General features: G+C 35.0%; 1 long non-coding RNA gene across 1 annotated transcript; it reads right to left on the minus strand.

Moving 5' to 3' along the window:
• Positions 1-810: 810 nt before the first annotated feature.
• On the minus strand, positions 811-3,100 carry LOC128222950 (uncharacterized). The gene is made up of 3 exons (XR_008259256.1): positions 3,052-3,100; positions 1,660-1,821; positions 811-907 (listed from the first exon to the last, which is right to left on the minus strand). It is a non-coding gene; the product is annotated as an uncharacterized LOC128222950 (long non-coding RNA).
• Positions 3,101-21,492: the final 18,392 nt, after the last annotated feature.

The following is a 21,492-nucleotide window of genomic DNA, read 5'->3' on the forward strand; positions in this document are numbered from 1 at the left end:
TCGTCTGAGTTATGAGGTAAGGTTAAAGTTTTTGGACGACGACGACGACGCAGACGCAGACGCAGACGCAGACGACGCCGACGACGCCAAGGCTATCACAATAACTCGACTTTTTTTCTTCGAAAAACAGACGAGCTAAAAATGCAGAGATAGCATTAATATGCCCATTAAAAAAAAAAATACTTTATTTAATTTTTTTTTACTGTAATATCTGTTTTGAAGGCTAGATTTGGCATTAAAATCAGAGTACAGCACTTCACCAATGTCTATAAGTTGCTTGTTTACACCTGATTTGCTGCTATAAATCTAATTCTTGTGATCATTTACACACAAACAAGTACTACAGAGTTGACTTACATATTCATTCTCCTGAAATATTAGATTCAGAGCTGCATCTCCTGGATTCAAATTGAAGGACTACCGGTGGGAGGAAAAAGGCACAGCTAACTGGAGCTTATTGGCACATCATGATCTGCAAGCAAGACACAAAAGCAATGTTTTACACTTATAAAACTATCTGCCAATACTGTTAAAGCTTGAAAAAGTCATGTAAACACTCATTTGAGGCATACACAACCTTTTATGTGGTCATAAATGTGATAAATATTCAGAAAAGCTCATGAATTGAAATATTTTCAGGACAAATTTTATGAAATATATAGTCTTTTGGACATTTTGCTATCAGATTTTAATAATTAAAAGGCTAATCTCATCTTATTGAGTACCCAGATGCATTTTGAAAGCAATAAAACTAGACATGCCTAGAATTTCTTCTAACTTGAAAACAGTATTTCTTTTTCTGAAATCCTTGCTGAATGCCAGTATGGAAAACCACATGAGACCACATTTTTACCAGCACTGGTTCTTGTCCTTGAAAATTCCCCTGTGGCTACAGCAACCAGGCTCGCTATTGAAATAAACAATACATTAGGGTTTTAAGACATTTATAATGTATTAAGGTTGTTGTTTTTAATGCATGAAGGGAAAAGGCTCTAAGCTTTATGAAAGTGGCTCAGTTTTGATTTCTTTTGCCTTAAGAAATGTAAATTCCCCTGTGGCTACAGCAACCAGGCTGGCTATTGAAATAAACAATACATTAGGGTTTTAAGACATTTATAATGTATTAAGGTTGATTTTTTAATGCACGAAGGGAAAAGGCTCTAATCTTTATGAAAGCGGTTCACTTTTCATTTCTTTTGCCTCAAAATGTCAAGTTTTTCAATGTATAAACTGCATAAATAAATGAATATATTATATGAATGATTGATGGAATGAATTAATGAATTAATGAAAGGTGGCATTTTTTCTTTAAAATAGGGATCTCATTGTGTTGCTGTGATTGTTGAAGTAGATGTTTTCTTGTCCATAAGCTCAAAATCATATGCACACTAAATAAAACATCATTCTGCATCAAATGTGCAGTAAGTTTTGTTTATTTGCTTATAGAATTTTAAATTAATGTAATGTTTGCTTAAAAGAGCAAACAAAATGTGCGAATAGATGCACATTACAGACCAAAGACTTATACGAGTCAGCAGTGTCATTAGAAAATAATATTATTATCAAAGCCGCACCAGAAATGATCGAGAAACAACATGAAAGGAATACATTTAGGGATGGAACAAACATTATCAATGGGCTTATATGACCCAAACTTACTCAAATTATACTTCAGTTTGGATACAATTTTCCATTATATGATCTTGAAGTACTAACAAATTACAGCATGTCGGCATGTTGGCATACACAAAGTACAGCTCGGCCGGGTGGGCAGCTCGGCGGGCGGGCTGTCTGGCTGGTTCTTAACAGTTCCTCCCGGGTCTGTTTAAAATAATAAGAAAGGAAAATAGATAAATCAACAACACCCAAACATACAATCATTGACGCCCTTATAGCCTACACAACATACTCAATTAACACATCCCTGGCATACCAGTTTAAATTGATGGGTTCAACTTTTAAGTGATCCACCACGACCAAAAGCTGCTCATGACAGGTGCGATGAAGCCAACACTTGAAGATGAACCCAATATCACATTTCAGTTAGAAAACTACTGATGTAACCTAAATCTGGAATTTTTCTCGGGCTTTATTTCATATAAACACGTCTTTATTACATACTGTAAACATATTTGTGAACAAAACGGTACAAAACTGGGGACGAACACAAACTTTGTGAAAAAACATGTTTTTTTAACAAATATTTAAAGAACAGACATAAAATGTATTCATTCTTAATGTTTACACCTATTTACACAAGGTGTACTTGCATTTTGAAGCTGTCAGCAACTGCTTCATGCATTAATCATCAAACATCTGACTAAGTGAAAACTTTACCAGGTATTTTCACTTCGCGGCAGCCATTTTGGATTTTTGTTTACATTTTGGCGAAGTCTATAAATGGTCTAAGAACGTTCAAAGTCCAGTTGTTTTCGTATCAAAAGTGATAAAAACTATGAGAGACCCCTCCCATACTTAAATACAAACCAAATAATCCTTTGTACTTGCCTTAAAACCAGAATATTTTATCATCTAATAATATAAATAGCCACATGGTTCTCCGCAAATGTTGATATACGTCTTTTAAAGGGTGTATAAAACCGGTACCAGCATTGAGTCGCCTTCCGTGAAAAATTTATATTCATGAGATTCATAAGGGGAGATAAAATCGACTTGGCATCGCTACTGAGTACATTCATGGTATGTAACTACGTAGTAGGTCACCTAAGGTCACGAAGCTGTGTGAGTCACGAACGGCACGAATGCATAAATTAACGAAAAGCATAATATACGTCATCAAAATAAGCTAGATGAACTGCACAAATTCACATCGTAATCTAAACAAATTAAATAATAGAATAAACACGCAGGTTTATGATTTGGGCCTCTCAATTAATGTAGGTCACGCACATAAACAACGCAAGTAAAACACAGATATTTGCACAAAGAACAATAGTTATACAGTGCAAATAATGAAGCAATTTCAATAACTGTCATGCCACGCACACGTAGAGCCGTTCATGTGTAACAATCTGATTATAAAATACTTACAATACACATTTAATCCAGCTGAAGTCCATGACACACTCTTAGGCAGGACGCGTACAAAATGGCGACGATCGAAAATTGAAATGATCATGCTAAATAGAGGCGGCGTAATCTGTATAATATACTTTATCGATATACGGTTTCCAAAAAGCATTCACTTCGTTTGTTTGTTTATTGATCAGTGAAATAGTGTTTACATATCATTTCATTTTTAAGGAAATTTTTGAATTGTTTGGAATCGATTAATCAATTATGGTAACTACTTCTTATAACCGACTCACACCTGTATACACTTAGTTTTTCGCCGTTTTCGAGCGGTTGCGTATATATATGTTGTCTCCATTTCGTGATTTTTTTCAGCTGCATTTTCAGGGATATGCAAAATGTACGAGTTCAAGTGTACATTACTTTACATCAATTCAGTTTTGTTGAAGTTTAAAGATGTCATGTGTATTCAAGCATTCAATGAGCGCATTATTTCGACCGAATCACCGTGTAATCATTTGTAACGATCTGATGTGCCTACTATGAACGTGGCCCTGAAGGGCCCCCGTTCAAAAACGATATCTTTTTACAATGGTGCTATGATTAGGCTACAACAAAGCGAGTTCGTGTATCTATAGCGGATTGCATGAATCTTGCCTTATTGTATATCTTTTATGAGACCATCATTCAATATAAAACTTACGTACATATAGATTACAACCAACATTTTCTTCCAATGAAATGGCAGATATGCAAGGGTTAATCTAAACGAAGTTCATCTTTCCGCGGTGTTTAAAGGTCCTCCTACTGCCATCCCTCCGATACACATTCCTGCGTGTTCACAATGTGTCAGCCAATGAGGTTGTATTCTAAGTCAGTCAGAAGTTACGCTCACTCCACCCATGGTTCATCAAAATATTTTACTATATGTCATCTTACTATTACAAATTTTTCATGTATTCATGTTAGTAATGCTTTTACTTAGCCAATGTAAAAACATACTAAAATAACAAGTGAGGGCACAATGGGTTGCTATTTCACTTTCACATTTATGTTTTTTGTATTTTATGATTTCTTATGTTTTTTGTTTTGGTTTTTTATGCCTATGCAATGTATCGCAGTGAACATGTAAAGTATTTGCAGCTTAAGCCATTTGTCGAGAAACTGTTCAGATGAAGAAAAAAACATTTTTGACTGTCTGTCTGTGTGCCAACAGTAAATGATGCAATGTTTATTATGTTAAATTGTGGAGCTCATATCAACATGTCATATATGTATTGTTGATTTAGAAGGAGCTAAATTATATGTTTCCACACACTATTGTCTAAATGTTTTATTAATATCCTATTATAAAAGATTCTACATCAACATGTTCCACTGGTATATCGTACAACCTCCTGTTTTTTTACTGTTATAATTTTTAAAACATAACATCACTTCTTCATGAACGTTCATGATAATGGTTTCTTATTAAGTTTTCATCTGTATTTAGTTTTGCATCTTCGAACTTCTTCAATAAATTCAAAATCCCTGAAAGCAAGGAGCATTTGCAGCTAGGACCCCCTTTCGAAACCCTTAATGATAACCATGGCTGACCTGATATTCATTTGCGTCCGAAATAGATGAAGGTAGACGAAGGTAAATAATGTTAAATAACTGCGTTAGTTTGTTCTTTCTACAGTGTGAAAACTAATTTAACAATCGTGTCTACCTCATCAGAATTATGCATATTACAATATCACAGACTAACACTACGTCTGTACACCTTCCAACTTATACCCAATTCATTTCTAAATTGCCTGTGACATAGAAATGCATACTCAATTACATCTCCGCAGTTGTATCTGTTTTTGTCTATTAAATTTCCTAGTCTCTTGTTTTACCATTCCGATAACTTAATGCATGTACTTTTACCTCAAGTGATTTTGTCTTTATATAATTACTAGTCATCACGACTTATTCCGTATTATTATACCTCTCATGCAAAGTTTCTATACCTTATCCTTAGATACCAGTACTGTTTATATTAACTATCGCCCAGAGGGAGAAATTTGACTGACAAAAAATTACTGTCTCTCTGTACGGAATTACACTGAGCTTACCGATGACCTCGCGCATGCGCATTCATTGATATTTTATTTCAGAGTAAACAGACAATTGATAATAATAATGATTAGTAAACGATTTTGAACCATAAATCAAGTCGATTAAGTTAGACTAGATGAAGAAAAATCATGCGAAGAATACGAAACGTGTAGTACAAGAGGGGATAATTTCAACGAGTATATGCATAGAAACCAGTTGGTTCTAAGTCATCTGGTTTATACTCTAGGTGATTCAACTGTCACCTGCGATATTGCCACGCATTTGTACGGCAAAAAAACTAGAGAAGTGCTGAATAAAAATATCTTGATAGTCTGAAGTATTGGATTTCAAAACATTTGATGGAAAAATACAAAACTTTAAATATGTTCTCATCTTCGATGGCACTTACAAATCTAAGGTGTATGTACATATACTTGAAGTTAGGTGACAAAACAACTAGTACACCTTGAAGTTCTCTTCTCATCTGAAATGATTTGATAATTTTAAGTCAATTGTGCTTTCGAATGTCATTTTTGTTCAACAAACTATTGATCACCTAAACTTGTTTCGATCTAATAACATAAATATTAGTTAAGATAGTACATAGTTTACAGTTTTCCCTAAAGTTGACTATAAGTATCTTCCTTGGTCGAGAGTTTAAGATAGGTTCATTCTGACCCGAGCGTCTTTAATATTATATTGGGTGCTTTGCGGAAACGATTTTACCGAGTTTCCGCAAAACGCCCTGCGCGAGGGTCGAGATGAAGCTATCTTACACAAGCGGCTATGGTAGATGCTTTTTCTCCCACCTCAATCAAACACAATTAAGTAAAAATATATTTTTGCTGGAACTCTTTTCTGCTTAATGCAAATAATTACGTATGGATATGCGATAATTCATGGTAGTCATGGATATGCGCGCAGTGATTCAGATTATGTTAATAGTCAAATCGGCCTTTATGTATATAGTTCTAAGGAGAATGAATCATTATTTCTTGAAAGGTGCGTAATCACTGTTTTATAGTGACATTTGAAGCGAGAAATAATTAATTCTTCAACAAGGTAGGTAATTATACTGCTCAAAATTTGATAAGGATCACTTGATTAGTTATTTGTAAAATCTTAACCAAATAAGCATGCTTATTTAATTTCAAAGCATTAGTTTTGATTGTATTTCTACCAGCGCGTGCACGGGCGGCACGGAAAACTGCATACCCACGAAATAAGGCGTTTTGGTATACATGTAACAACTTAAACAAGTGGTCATTTCTTGTTTTTCGCTTCGTGTATTCGATTTTAACTCGGACCATCTACCACATTGTGTTCCAAATGCCAAACAGAAGACGTTTAACTCCTGATGAAATGCATGTTGGCATTGGAATGCTGGAGGCAGGGTTGTCTCAGAGGACTGTGGCAGAACACCATAATGTGTCACAAAGTGTAGTTTGCAGGATGTGGAATCGTTATCAAACGAATGGAAATGCTCAACATCGACATGGTGATGGTCGTGCAAAGGCTACATCTGACGTCCAGGATCGTTACATTGCGGTTTTAGACAGACGTAACCGCTTTCGTAACGCCACTTCGTTACGTAATGACTTCCAGAACGCCACAAACGTAAGAGTTTCAACGCAAACCATTAGAAATTGTTTGCATAGTACTGGCTTGATGGCACGACGACCGGCAATTCGCATATCATTGACCCGATACCAAATCCAGGAGCGATTGGACTGGGCACGTCAACACGTTGGATGGACGTTAAAAGAATGGACAACAGTGCTTTTTACAGACGAGTCAAAGTTTTGTATAAACTTTACAGATCGACGTTCCAGAGTGTGGAGGGGACGTAATGAACGTTTTGCTCCAGTTTGTGTCGCCGAACATGACCGTTATGGCAAGGGCTCAGTCATGGTATGGGCCGGAATCAGCATGCACGGGAAAAAAGTCTTACACGTAATTGAAAACGGTACGTTGATGGCTGTTTGTAACGAGATCCTGGACGTTTATGTTCTACCGTTTGCAGGTGCAATCGGTCCTGATTTCATTCTCATGGATGATAATGCGCGCCCACACAGAGCAAACATCACAAACGAATATCTGGAAAATGCTACCATCGAGGGAATGGACTGGCCAGCTCGTTCCCCCGACATGAACCCGATCGAGCATGCCTGGGACATGCTTCAGAAAGCTGTTTCTGCTCGTCCGGTCCAGCCAACAACGGTCCCTCAGCTCAGAGCAGCGCTTCAGGAGGAATGGGCCAGACTCCCTCAGCAACAGCTCCGGAGGATTATCAGCAACATGCGGAGGCGATGTCAAGCTGTTATTGACGCTCGTGGACATCACACACGCTACTAACATTGGTTTAATAAAAGTTCGAAGATATTCTGTTGACTTTCACAATTTGTTGACAACCTGATATATGCCTGCTTTTGACCCCTATCATGTTTAGAAGTCCGTTACGCTTGAACGGAATTGGTTTGGTACTGATTTCTTTTGACATTTGAGACCTGAAACAATGCCATTTGATAACATTTAGTGTTGATATATCGTTTTCTTGAAATACGTATGTACTTTATATTAAAAAACATGATCCTTATCAAATTTTGAGTAGTATACAATGTGGTGACCATTAAAAAGGAGTTCCATACGGGGATTTTATCTTCGCCCGTGGGCAAGATAATAATTTCTAGCATGGTTAAATTATTTGATCAACTTATCTGATGAGGAAGAAAAATGTATCACCACCCCATTAGCCAATATCTCTATAATGTCTAATGTGACAGCTTTGAATACTACCCTCTTGTGCTGTTTAAAAATTCATTTCTTGCTTTCGCAAGCGCCTGGGCGCAATATGGAATTCTAGTTGTCCACTTGTCAAATCAAAAACCAAAATTACATACAGGACTGTTGTTAACACTACTTGTATATTAAAATAAATATTAGACGCCATAAAGAGTGACAGAAAATAATGTTAACCGTCAAACTCGGCTTCAGCTTCGGTTGACATTAACTTTCTTAGGTGATCTTTACATGCTATACCCTCCATGGCATTTGGTATTTATATACTCTACGACGGCATAAACGAAACGCAAAGGTATCAGAAGTTACGGCGTTATTAAAATGAGACAACTTGTGGTTGTGGCAATGACATATATAAACTCAATAACATGTGACTTTTATCATAGTTCATTATTTTATCCAGACAGACACTGGTTTTTGCTTTGTAATAAGACATTAGATATAGAAACATTAATTTACCGTTTTATTCAACATTACTCAAAACAGGCTTGTGCGGTATTTATTTTTGTCTCGATCTGGAGAAATACGTTTAAAGTCTATTTCAATGACACAAATGACGTAAATAGTGTTATGAAAATATAATTCCTGTATAAGGAGGACTAAATAAAACATCATTATCGTGTGTATCACATGGTGATACCAAAAAAGCATTGGCACATCGTTCAAATATAAGCTACATGGAGACACCGAAAACATGAGTGTGCATCATTGTGTTTTCAGGAAAATGGTGATACCAAGAGTATAAATCAGATTTAAAAAGAATTAACAATTAGAGTGTATACTTATTGCGGGTTGCGATGGTTACTGTCTACCTTGGGGAGGGAAACATTTTTCACTGAAGGTAATGAGACATATCTTGTTCACTATCATATCTTGAGGATATCTTTTTAAAAGTCAGTGGGAACATAAACCTGTCAATAAAAGGTAATAAAATTAAATGTGATTGGGAACCGAAACCTGTCCGGATTTGGTGACAATAATAAGGACTGTGAAGGAAAACCAGTCTTCTTGACTTCTTTTTTTCATCCAGAATGGAAGCCTTTTTTGACAAAGCTGTATAAATGGTTAGGCGGTAGTCCGATCATTTATTGATCAAGATTGTGCATGCGTGTGTGGTTTGTCTGTGGTGTTTATAACTGTACATCTGTCACGGTACCGTTGCATATATAGGGGTTGAACAAATTGTGCAGTCTGACCGTGCCTCCATTTCGGGACCATTCTCTAACAAGGCGTTTCGTTTCGTTTTGGCCCGTACTTTGTGTTCTAAACAGGGTTTAAATTCCATTTCTTTTTCTTATGTGTTTGTACCTGTATTTTCAATTGTGTTATATAAGAAGTATTACAAATAATACAAAAATGAAATAGAGTGAACAGAAAAAGATTTCATTTGGTTTTAAACATATTATTTCCCATTCATTTAAACAATAATATATACTAATTTTACAATATGAGTTTAGTTTAGTACAATATTTCGTTTATTTAATATCAAAACAAACTTTCCGTACATTTAAATGAGCCAATGATAACTAGGTGATTCATGTTATTAAGTATCTCGGGTAATTGCTTAAATTCTTATAATAAAGTGTTCGTTTATATAAATCTCAAACAATATTTATGCGAAAAACTACAGAAACAAGCTCAGTAGCAAAAAGTTTAAACATAATCCCGGTTTAATGGCACTGGGCAAACGCCAAAGACATAGAACGTAAAAACAAATAATCACAAACAAGAAACTTGGAAGAACGGCACAAAACTCCACAAACAGCACATTGCATACATACTATTTATAAAAAAAACTAGGTAAGTTTATCAAGGATTGTTAGGTACCGCCTTGGAACGGTCAGTAAAATTTAATTTACTGGGAATTTAAACCAGTTTAAGTGCACAAACCTCATTCTTATCCCAACAGTCCTAAATGAAGAAAAAAACACAAAAGGTTAATCTAATCAAAGTATGCATTACAAGTTGAAGACAGCATACTGGAAAGTAAAATACTTATTCCTGAGAGTTCTTTCCTAGTTCCAAATATGCGTGAATGATAAATGAGTAGCATCACAATGGAATAGTGATATATATTTGGTATTTTTAAAATATATTTTGTTTTGTAATTAAATACAGTTATTTAATTAATAAGAGCTGTAGTTTGAACATTCGATAATATTTCATTATCGAAATGATCTGTTTTCGATGTCTGACCCCAAAACATGCGAATCAGACCTATTGTTTTTCTAAAGTGTCCTTTGAATGAATGGTAAATTACTTTTACCTTGCATTACGAAAGCACAGCGACCTGTTTTGCGTCCAAATGTCGCCATTATCTACTTATCGTAGAGATTTTCCAGAATTCTTCCGATAATCATGTTGTAACAAAGCGCGGTTTTCCTAAAGTAGAAGATTCAGTAAGGATAATTGTGGAGGGTTTATACGAGCTGCGTGTGGCTGACTATTGCCAAAGAGTCATAGATGACACGTCATGTTTGGGATACACGTTTGCAAAATGAGTCAGCATTGTCTGATTGGTACACACTTTATATACTTCGTTTTCAAGGTTAAAGAAGGAACTTGATCACCGTAAATGACACATACACACTATCTCTATAACTATCAGTATAAGCGTACGGGGATACAGTACATGGCCAAATAAAGAGATTAATTTACAGCAAATTCTCCATTACTTGATAAACTATTATTGAGTAGCTCAAACCGTGTAAGGCGTTGTTTAAATAGAGAACATCCGGATTGCCGTTCGCGTTTGTCGAAAGATGGATCGACGTGCCAGTATAGGAATAAATCTCCTGCAGAAACGCCGGCGGAGCTCCATTTTCAGGCATCACGCCCTTAAGAAATACAAAATTGAGAGCTCAAGTTTTGAGGCTTCACCAATTGGTATCACACCTTGGACAACGTACTTACTTCAGTGATTTATAACTTCCCCGCGATTTAATGTACGCATTATAAACTAATGCGTTGTCTTGGTGTCTAACAATCGCTTTATGAACAAAGCATGTGTTGCTGTTGTCTAAGTTATTTGAAGTAAATAACAGAAAGGCAACTTGTTGGAGCTTGTTGAAATGATAATTTAGAAAATTGATTTTCAAACTCGTGGCGTGCCAGAAATATGTTCAATTGATGTTTATGTTAAGAATTGACGTCAGTAATTGTTTTCATGTTTTGATATAAAAGACATGTTTAGCAGCAGTAATAACTTAAGATTTACAAAAACAAATTCAGACTTCAAATATGCCCTTACTATTATTGTCATTGGACAATGTTTTATAACTGTTATTGTTTACTCCTAATGGGTCAATATTTCTGTTATTTTCTTTTTATGCTTAGACAATATCGATTAGTAAATTATAATCAGTAAGCCTGGTTTAGTATACATAACATTTAACATAACATTAATTCAGCATTGAACGATTAAACAATCATAACCAACATAAATTATATCACTTTGTCGTAAAAAAGCAAAGATATGGTCGATAGAGAGATGATGTATAATGTCAAACATAACTGTAACAATGGTTTTAGTTATCACACCATGTTAATTTCGTGGTCGTTATATAAATGCAAAGTACATAGATTTATTAATATTTCGTAAACTTGTTCTTGAATCTGATGACATCAAAGTTATAAACTTTTGTTTTGTAGGCCAATGGCAAAAATAAGGTGTAAAGTATTCTTGCCTTAGATTATTATAATATGGACAAACTAGAAGAAAATGATATTCGTTTGCAATGACATTCATGTTGCAAAGTACAAATTCTATCTGCCCTCGGTATATTATGATGGCATTTAGTAAATTGTAACCAGGAATCAATGCTCAGTATGAATAGTAATAAGTTAATTATAACTAGTACTCCTGGTTATTTGCACGCCAAACTACAGGAAATACGGCCAAGCAGGAATGAAACCCTTATTGATTATTATAGAAGAAAAATAAGAATAGCCTTTTGGGGGAGATTACTTATTTCCAAACGATAACACACATGACAAACTCTCATCACTGATATAGAAAGTAATATATGATATAGCATCGCCTTAAGAAGATATCATTTAAAGAAATTTATCCTTGGATATACTTTATTAATTCAATCGTTGTAAAATGAGGTCTGAATAACGTATGGTTAAGTGAAGAGGTCATAAATCTCAAGTGGTTATAAACAATGTTAAATTATCTATTTTAAATAATGGGCGTCGAATACAGAAAATGCAAGTAACAGTATGTTTTGTAGAATCTTCAGAAATTAATTTGGCCTTTTGAGACATCTCAGTAAAATGCCAAACAAATAATTATTTTCATATTAAATTTAGAACAATAACTCACACGAGGATGCATATTAAAATTGACAATTGGCATAGATTACCAGTGTGTGAAGGAGTATGTAATCATTGCAATATTAAAGTAGGTGACAAATATCACTACTTGATTGAATGTACATTTTTAAGTACCGAATATAAACAGATTTTAAAACCATACTTTTGGAAGTTGTATAGATTGTAACTAGTATTTTTCTCTATAAGTAGGCAGTTAGATGGTTGTAAATACTTTGGTCAGTTCTAACCATACTGATATGTTAATTACAGAACATTTGTACTATTCTGTTTAATTTAAACGTACTTGTTACCTTTTAATGTATAGCGTATTTGTATTGTGATTTACTCAAAAACATCTGTATATATGTAGGAGGATAATTGATCTGGTACAAATGAATGCTTATCTACGAATTGAAAAATATAGTACCTTATTTAACAATTGGCTATTTGTGAGAAATTTAATTAACATATATTCAACAAAATCATTATGACTTTGTAAAAATCATTTTGCTTTTGCTCGTTTGATTAATATATTTATGCAGTAGTAAATTGGATTCCAAGTAAAATTCATGACTGTCAGACACCAATCTTGGGTATCACATTCCAGATTTTAACATGTGTCTGCCGCCGTGCCATGTACTCGTTTAATGCATATACCTCATTTGCCATACATAATGGTATTAGAAAATAAACCATGTTTGACTTGACGTTTACTTGGTTTATTAAACATATCACACAGTCAATTGTATTCAAGAATTCATGTTCAGTATAAATAGCACTTAGTTTATTATAAACATGAATCCATGTTCAGTATGAATAACTCTTAGTTAATAATAAAAAGAAAAGCTTGTTACAAATCACATCACAGCTTATTTTAACATGATTTATCGCTGTGGCTTTTCTTGTCGAAAAAATGACAATTTCTAATTACTAAAACGGCTGGTCGCAGGAAATTAGCTGTCTTTAGATTACTTTCTGGTCTTGGATAATCACTCTGTCGTAAAAAAACTGCTCGTGGCGTTATCTATATATCAATAAACACCTAAATCTTGGGTAATGTGAGTGTGTTCGTCTATGTAATAAGTCTGTGTACTCCCATAACGATGGCCTATGTAATGGTAGGGATATGGTTTATTCATTGTAAATCATTGTAAAGTATTTATTTTCAACGATTATAGATGTAGTTTCCCCCGTTTTGATTGATCGTACCATCCATATATATAGGATGCCATTGCACCACTCAAGTTTCTAACATATGGCAGCTGTTAAGTGAACAAAAACGTCTTATCTCAATAATTGTTTTCTCATTTGCAAGACTGCAAAAACTATTTAGGGACAATTAAATTTCTTCTAAATTTTAAGGCAATTATTTCCTTGTATAAGTGAATCAGTCACAATAGCTTTTTTGAACGCTCGGTTTTACAACGCAGTTGTTATTTGTCTTGTAATGTTACCAAATGCGAATAGCTTAAAATGACACTCTTATTAAAAATTAATGCAAACACATGTATTACAAACATAAGCTTTGAGTGATAAACGTTTAACTTCTTACTAAATAATGCATTTATGGAAATATTAATTACTGATAACATGATTGTAAGCGTGTAATTAATAGATACAAACGCAAAAATATTAAATGATTGGTGAAAGCTAAAATATCTACAGTGATCTACTATCGTCTCATAAATACCGTGTTTCCTGCAACTATCTTTCAAATAAAACTCGGTATTCTTCATAAGAACCATTGTTTTTGACATTAACTCATCCTTTTTAGCAAATTAAAACAAGTGTATTAATTGTGGTAAATCGTATTTGGGAATCATAGTGCATCTTTGACTGTTGTGATTGACTCAGGATTTAATTGAACATTTTCTTGTTCAATTTTGAATTATGATTATGGTATCACTATTGAACAAAGTTATAACTATGACGTTGCCAGTGAGTTCGAAGGACAAATATTCCAATGGTCAATTGTTTAGTTCTTGTTTCAGGAACTCGCGAAACATATTGTGCTACAAACCGGTTTATTCTAATTTCGGTTTTTAATAATATATTTAACAATTGTGCCAAGCGAAGCAGACTTATGCATGATATATGATAGCATTGTGATTTTTGACCTTAAACTGTATATAAACTTGTCTACTTCAAAGTCCATGAACTATCATTCTGTAAGACAAAATGTGTATAGTTAACGGTCAGGCATACAACCTGTATTAGTTTTCGACATTGGTTTAGTAGCTAACAAACCATATTTTCACTATTTTCCTGTGGCAGTATCTCGTTTCCCCCTATTTTCATGTTGCCATATCTCGCTTTATCCCCTTCTCCTGTGGCAGTTTGTCGCTTTCTCCTCTATTCCGCTTTTCGCTCTTTTCTTGTGGCATTATCTCGCTTTCCCCTCTTTTCCTACTACAGTATCTCGCTTTCGCCTCTTTTCTTGTTGCCATATCTCGCTTTCCCCTTTCCTTCATGGGACAATATTTTGCCTTTCTTTTTTTTCCTGTGGCAGTATCCAGTTATTTACTCTTATCCTGGGACAGTCTTTCCATACATTTTCCTCTGATAGTCATTCGCGTTTCACTCTACTTGTTCTACCAATTTTCTTTGAACTGTGTCCATATGGCAGACACTCGCTTTCACTGTTTTCCTATGAAAGTATTTTTCTTTTAATACTCATTTGCTTTGAACTCCATTCCTATGGTAGTAAATCGCTTTTTAGTATTTTCCTATGATATCTTTCAATGTTCACCCTCCTCATTTGGCAGACACTTGCACTTTGCACATATTTCTCATGACAGTCACTCGCTTTCCCCTCTTGTCTTGCGGAAGTCACTCGTTTTCTCCTCTTTTCATGCGACAGTCACTCGCTTACACTTCTTTTCCTGTGACAGTCAGTCGCTTTCAACTCGTTTCCAGTTACAGTCACTCGCTTTCCCATCTTTTCATATCCCAGTCACTTGTTTTCCACTAGTACCTGTTACAGGCTCAATGCCCCCTCTCTCTATGACAGTCACCCGCTTTCCCATCGTTTTCTGCTACAGTCATTTGCTTTACACTCTATTCCTAAACGGTAAATACAAATACAAATGTAACGAAAGAAAATTACATACTTACCTTTTGCTCAGCGATGGAACATTTTACTTAGTTTTATGCTTTACCTGCAAAACATGTAACATTCATGACTATGACGTGGCCGTGACGCGGTCCGCACGAGCGGGAATCGCCAACTTTCTGTTCAACCATGCCATGTGTTAACTGATGTATTGACTACGTTTAAACTGTATATATACGTATTATGTAAGAACTGTTGAACTTTGGAACTTTTATAAAACAAAATATTGAATTTGCATTCATTGTGTTTTTTTTTATCATTTTCAGTGTGATCTACTTGCACTTTATGACTTTAAGATATCTTGAAATATACTTCAAATAGCACCATTGGTGAATGAAATACCAAACAAGATGAGGGGACACCTCTCCCTGGCTCCCCTTCAGCCTGACGTCACTTAAATTAATGCATTACCCGCACAGTCGACTGCGTGTCACCTAACAAAGCACCATATATAGAAAACAAAAATAACATATCATTCAAGATAATATTGATGTAGGCGGTATTTACTGTAGGAAATTGAAAACATCTTTAGAGATTATTTCAACGACATTAATAATACGATACTACACTAAAAATATCTGTTAGTGGGAGAACAAGGACACAAATAAAGACGTAATGTGTACGAAACGCGAGGGTGTGACACCATATTTGGAAACAACAAATACCAGAGTGAATGATTTAAGACAATGTTGTTGTGGTTTTTAATGTTAAGATGGATTATGGACATCTCAGGAGATTATTCATACGATGCATCCACGTATTAATACCAGGGTAAAATTATATTTGGTGGAGAAAGTCATCAATACAGTGCCGGTTTAGACGCATGACGTAGGTTTAATAGAAGCCCGCTGTTCTTTATGTAATTGTTAAAATGTTCTCAAATTGTTTTTGTCTGTCAATTTACAATGGTGCTTAGAGAATTTTAGAGAATTTTTAAAGCAGAAAGTGTATAACAAACAATATGAAAGTCTACTACAAATGAAAGTGATCTCATTTCCCATAAATATTTCGTTTTGAGAAATACAATGTTTCTCGATACTGTTTCATTTGCTTGGCGTATTTCATTACAATTCATCAACTCATGTTTACGATAACAAGATTGTACACATGTGTTTTATTTCTTGCATCAGACGGATATTTTCACAGAAAGTATTCACAGTAATAAGGTAACACTCATCCATCCATATAATTCATTGCCACAATAATATTTTGTTATGAGGAAATCATTGACAAAATGAACCATCAGATAAAAAAATGGACCCAAGCTCATATTTCAGAACTAATGGATAGACTTTTATGCTTAAAATTATTCGGAATGTGTCTTAGTTTGAGGTTGAGATTAAAACTCTAGCTAAGTATAGGATAGATCACGAGTAACCGTTTGATATGAATTTATCAGCGAGCGTAGCCAGTTGATAATTCCATATCAAACGGCTACTCGTGATCTATCCGACTTAGACAACAGAAAGTGTATTGCTTGTTTCTCAGTCCGATACCATACATTTGTATGAGAAAAATGTCAGGAAAGCACAGGAAACAAACATTTCTGTAGTATTAAGAACGTCCTTGTAACATAAGTAGGTGCACGATTTGCACGAGATTTACCAGTTGAAATATCTGACAGAAAAACAGTTGTGTGTGAGATTTATCAAACACTTTTGCAGGCCTATGATTGGCCGGCTGGAGGTAGCTGTTGTCTTAAACCTGTTTCGCTGACTGTTCCAACGCGGTTAACGAAATATTTATCAATACATTGGACCGGCAATGGTGCTCGAGTGCTCGACCTTTTGAATTACCTTCAGTTTATTTAATATGAAAATAAAAAGAATAACGGTCGAGACTGAGACATGACCATGACCAATCCGCAGTTCTCGAATTGTCGCGTGTTTGAGATATCGCAGTTTTCCTTTAAACATGTTTATATATATAAGGTATCAGTGTTTCTTGTATTGCGACGTTGTGTGTCTCTTGAAGTGTATTTGAGGCCTTGCGCGTAGTGCATTTAAATGGGGTTATTGTTTTGCCACCGTGACTGCCCCTGTAATTTCCATTGCATTCTTAGACAGACATAGAATCAAAATAATAATTTCACGGGCCTTAGTTACATTATGATTGTTACGAATTTGTTCTTTAATTTCCGCTTTTAAAATGCATAATGCTTGATGCCGCACACTGGCACAGCGATCTGTTTTGGATTCAAGTGTCGCCAACACCGTTTATTGTAGACATGACTGTCTTAATTTTAAGAACGGAAGGCCAATCGAATGCCTCAATACTTGCCAAAGCTTCAAAATAAATCATTTGGTTTTATCGATGTTTGGTTGTAAGAGCTGTTCCTAATGATTAAATGAGAGTCTGTCCGTCGATCCCATTTGGCGGAGGCTTGAGTCTGAATACTAAATTGGGTATAGTATCAAACACGTTTGAAGCAAAAAAACAACTTTATGTACTTTATGGAATACATTCTATTATTATAATGGAATGGATGACATTGGCCCTTTTGGACGTCTTCTTGAAAACACGAACCAGCTCTTTGACTGCAGTTTAACAATACGCTTCCCTTCATGACTTTTACACACTTTGACAGATTGCAATTATGAGAACGGATATCTACTGTTTGCCCAAGCTGATCGAAAATGCTATACAATGAAACATACACGTACAGTTTAGCAACGTGTCAAAGTTGTAGCATGTAGGAAATTAAATTATTCACAGAGATTTGTATACCAGATGTCTTAGGCTGTATGACATTGACAAATCACTATTCCTTGGCGTTTTATATTCTGTAACATCAATTTGCAATGCTAATGCAATCCACGCGCACACCTAATAGATTGGTTTATGCTTAATGATGGTCAAAAGGGCAACCTCATGAACGCATTCTAGTTGATTAATTGAAATACAGTGGGCCGATTGTTCAGAGCGTTGTTAAACTTTACAACGTTGTTAACGTCATCGTTGTTAACTTTCCAATATGTACTGCTCTTGAACTAGTATATACTCATTTGTGGACTGTATTTCTTACGGGTATCGGATACTTGTTTCAACTGTACAGGTTTAATCTAGATACATGGAAATATCACAAAACCGATCACCTTTAAAAGTTAACCTTACGAACGTGGGTTCGCACCCCACGAAAAAAAATCCTTTTTCATATTATTTTTCTGCAATTTCGATATCATTGATTAAAATAATAATACAAAAGTGTTTTTAGATGCATCTTCGGAAAAACTATTTTTGTCCAAAAACTTGAGCGAGTACATTTAAAGATAGATAATTAAAAAAAAGAAACATATACAGAAAAAAAAACATTACCTGACGTAAAGCAACATGTCTTCGCTTTATCAAGATTATCTACTAAACATCACTGGAAAAGCTGTTCTCAGCTCCAAGTCTGAACGATTGATTTCAATGATATGTATAAGGCGATAACGCTATATTAGGAAACGCGGTTTAACAAGGCTTATGTGTTAATCTGCTTGGTCTTGTATGGAAACGTGATCGTAATTTCTTTTTAACACGTACATCCAACATTGATAATAGGATAGGAAGAAACTGAATGGAATTGAATTGGGATCGTTACGTTTTGTAAATAGAGTTAGGTAGCAATCATTTCCCGTGTCCTTTGAACAATGTCAGGGATATTTCTGTGGATGTATAACGGCCTTGAATAACATTTTGATGTTCCCCACGCCCGTGACATAACTGTTTACTACATAATAACGTGACGTATTTAATTACCAACTGTGCAATGATGGTGCGTCGTTTTTAATGAGGATCGGGATTTCTTTTGTTGACGTTTCTACTTTTCTCTCTCTTAATATTTGCTATGATGACATTTGACAAAATCTAGTAACTGTCAAATTAAATACTATATATGGGGGGAAAACAGGACGCCATAGTCATACACAACAATATAACAATATTAGAATGATTTTGTAATTTGTGTGTCTCGTCATTTGACGTCATGTGGCTCGAGTTGAGTGGTTGCATAAGGGATTAATATGTAAGCCTAAAAGGCCTGGTTCAAGCCTTCTAAAAGTGCCCCCCCCCCCCCCATTCGACTTTTGTACACATCTTCTGTTTATTGATCTTATTAAAAATCTGAGTGCACTGTTGAGCAGTACTGGGGTCATTTTTAAAGAAATGAACAAAACATATAATTTTATAGTATACTCTAAATGGTCCTACGCAAATTAAAAACATCCACGGGAAATTCGACAACTGTTGTTAAAGTCACTCGCTTTCCCCTCTTTCCCAATGACAGTCACTCGTTTTCCACTCGTTTCCAGTTAAAGTCACTCGTTTTCCTCCCTGTTCCTATGCTAGTCACTCGTTTTCTTCTCGTAACCTGTTACAGTCACTCGTTTTCCCCTCTATTTGAATGACAGTCACTCTTTTCTAATCGTTTCCTGATACCTATTCTAATCGTGGCTCTTCACCCTTTTCCTCAAAGGTAGGAAAACATTTATAGAAAAAAAAACATGCTTACGTCTTGCACAGCGATGCACTATTTCACTTAGATGGATGCTTTACCTGCGAAGCATGTTGATATGCACGAGGCGAGAATCGGCAACTTTTTGTTTACCAATTAATTGTCTTTACTAATATATTGGCTTTGTTTAAACTGTATATGTCCATATAAGTTTAGAATTGTTAAACTTTGAAACTTTTGTTAGAAGTCATTAATTTTTATAACTTTGCATTCATTGCGTTTTTCTATCATTTTGAGCGCGATTTACTTACACTTTATGAACTTAAAATATCTTGAAATATACTATAAATTGCGCAATCTATGAATGAAATACTAAAACAACGTGGAGGGGACATTTTCCCCTGGCTCCCCTTCAGCCCGACGTCCCTTTAATTAATATCTTACCCGCACAGTCGACTGCGTGTCTCCTAACAAAGCAGCAGAAATAGGAATCAAAAATAACATTCTATAAGAGTACATCATTCAAAATAATGTTGTTGAAGACGGTTTTTACTGTAGTAAGTGGAAACATCTTTCGAGATTATTTCAACGACATTTATAATACGATACTACACCAAAAATATCATTTAGTGGGAGAACATAGACATAAAGAAAGACGTAATGAGAACTAAGAAAAGCGAGGGTGTGACACCATATTTGGAAACACCAAATACTATTCGGAGTGTAATTTAAGAGAATTTATGTTAAGATGGAGTAAGGACATCTTAGGAGATTATTCATACGATAAAGCCGCGTATCAATGCAAGGTTAGAATTAAATGTGGCTGAGAGGGCCACCAAAACAGTGCCGGTATAGACGAATGACGAAGGTTTAATAGAAACCCGATGTTTTTTATGGTATTGTTCAAAATGTTTTCAAATTGCTTTGTCTGTCAATTTTCTCTGGTGCTTTGAGAATTTAAGAGAATTTTAAAGGCAGAAAGTGTATAACAAACAATATAAAAGTCTTCTACAAATGTTAGTGATCTCATTTTCTATAAACCTTTCGTTTTGAGTAATATAATGGTACTCGATACTGTTTCTTTTACTTGACGTTTTTCATTTACAATTCATCAACACATTTTTACGATAACAAGATGATACGCATGTGTTTTTTTTCTTTCATCAGAAATTCCTACAGAAAGTATTCACAGTAATAAGGTTACATACATCCATCCACATAATTCATTGCCACAATAAGATTTTGTAATGAGAAAGTCATTGACAAAATGAGAGACCAGATAAAAGAAAATGGATCCAAGCTCATATCTCAGAACAAATTGACGGACTTTTATGCATAATATATTAATTTGGAATGTGTCTTAGTTTGAGGTTGAGATCTTGAACAGTGGTTTATACCACCAGCTTTAACCTGTTTCATAGAATCAAAATAATAAATTTACAAGACTAAGTCACAAAATGTTGTTACGAATTTGTCCTTTAATGTCCTCCCTAGAAGGCATTATGTTTGATGCCAAACACTGGCACAGCGATCTGTTTCGGATTCAAGGGTCGCCAACACCGTTTATTGTAGAAATGATTGTCCAGATTCTTTCGATAAAAAAGCACGTATCTTTTCAAATCGACAAGATTCCAGTGAGGCCGTGTCCCTGTAATGTTCATAGTATTGTTAATGTTGAGAGATACATAACAGGCAATGTATTGATCTTGAT

This window comes from Mya arenaria, chromosome 17, assembly GCF_026914265.1.
Source record: "Mya arenaria isolate MELC-2E11 chromosome 17, ASM2691426v1".
Classification (NCBI taxonomy): Eukaryota; Metazoa; Mollusca; class Bivalvia; order Myida; family Myidae; genus Mya; species Mya arenaria.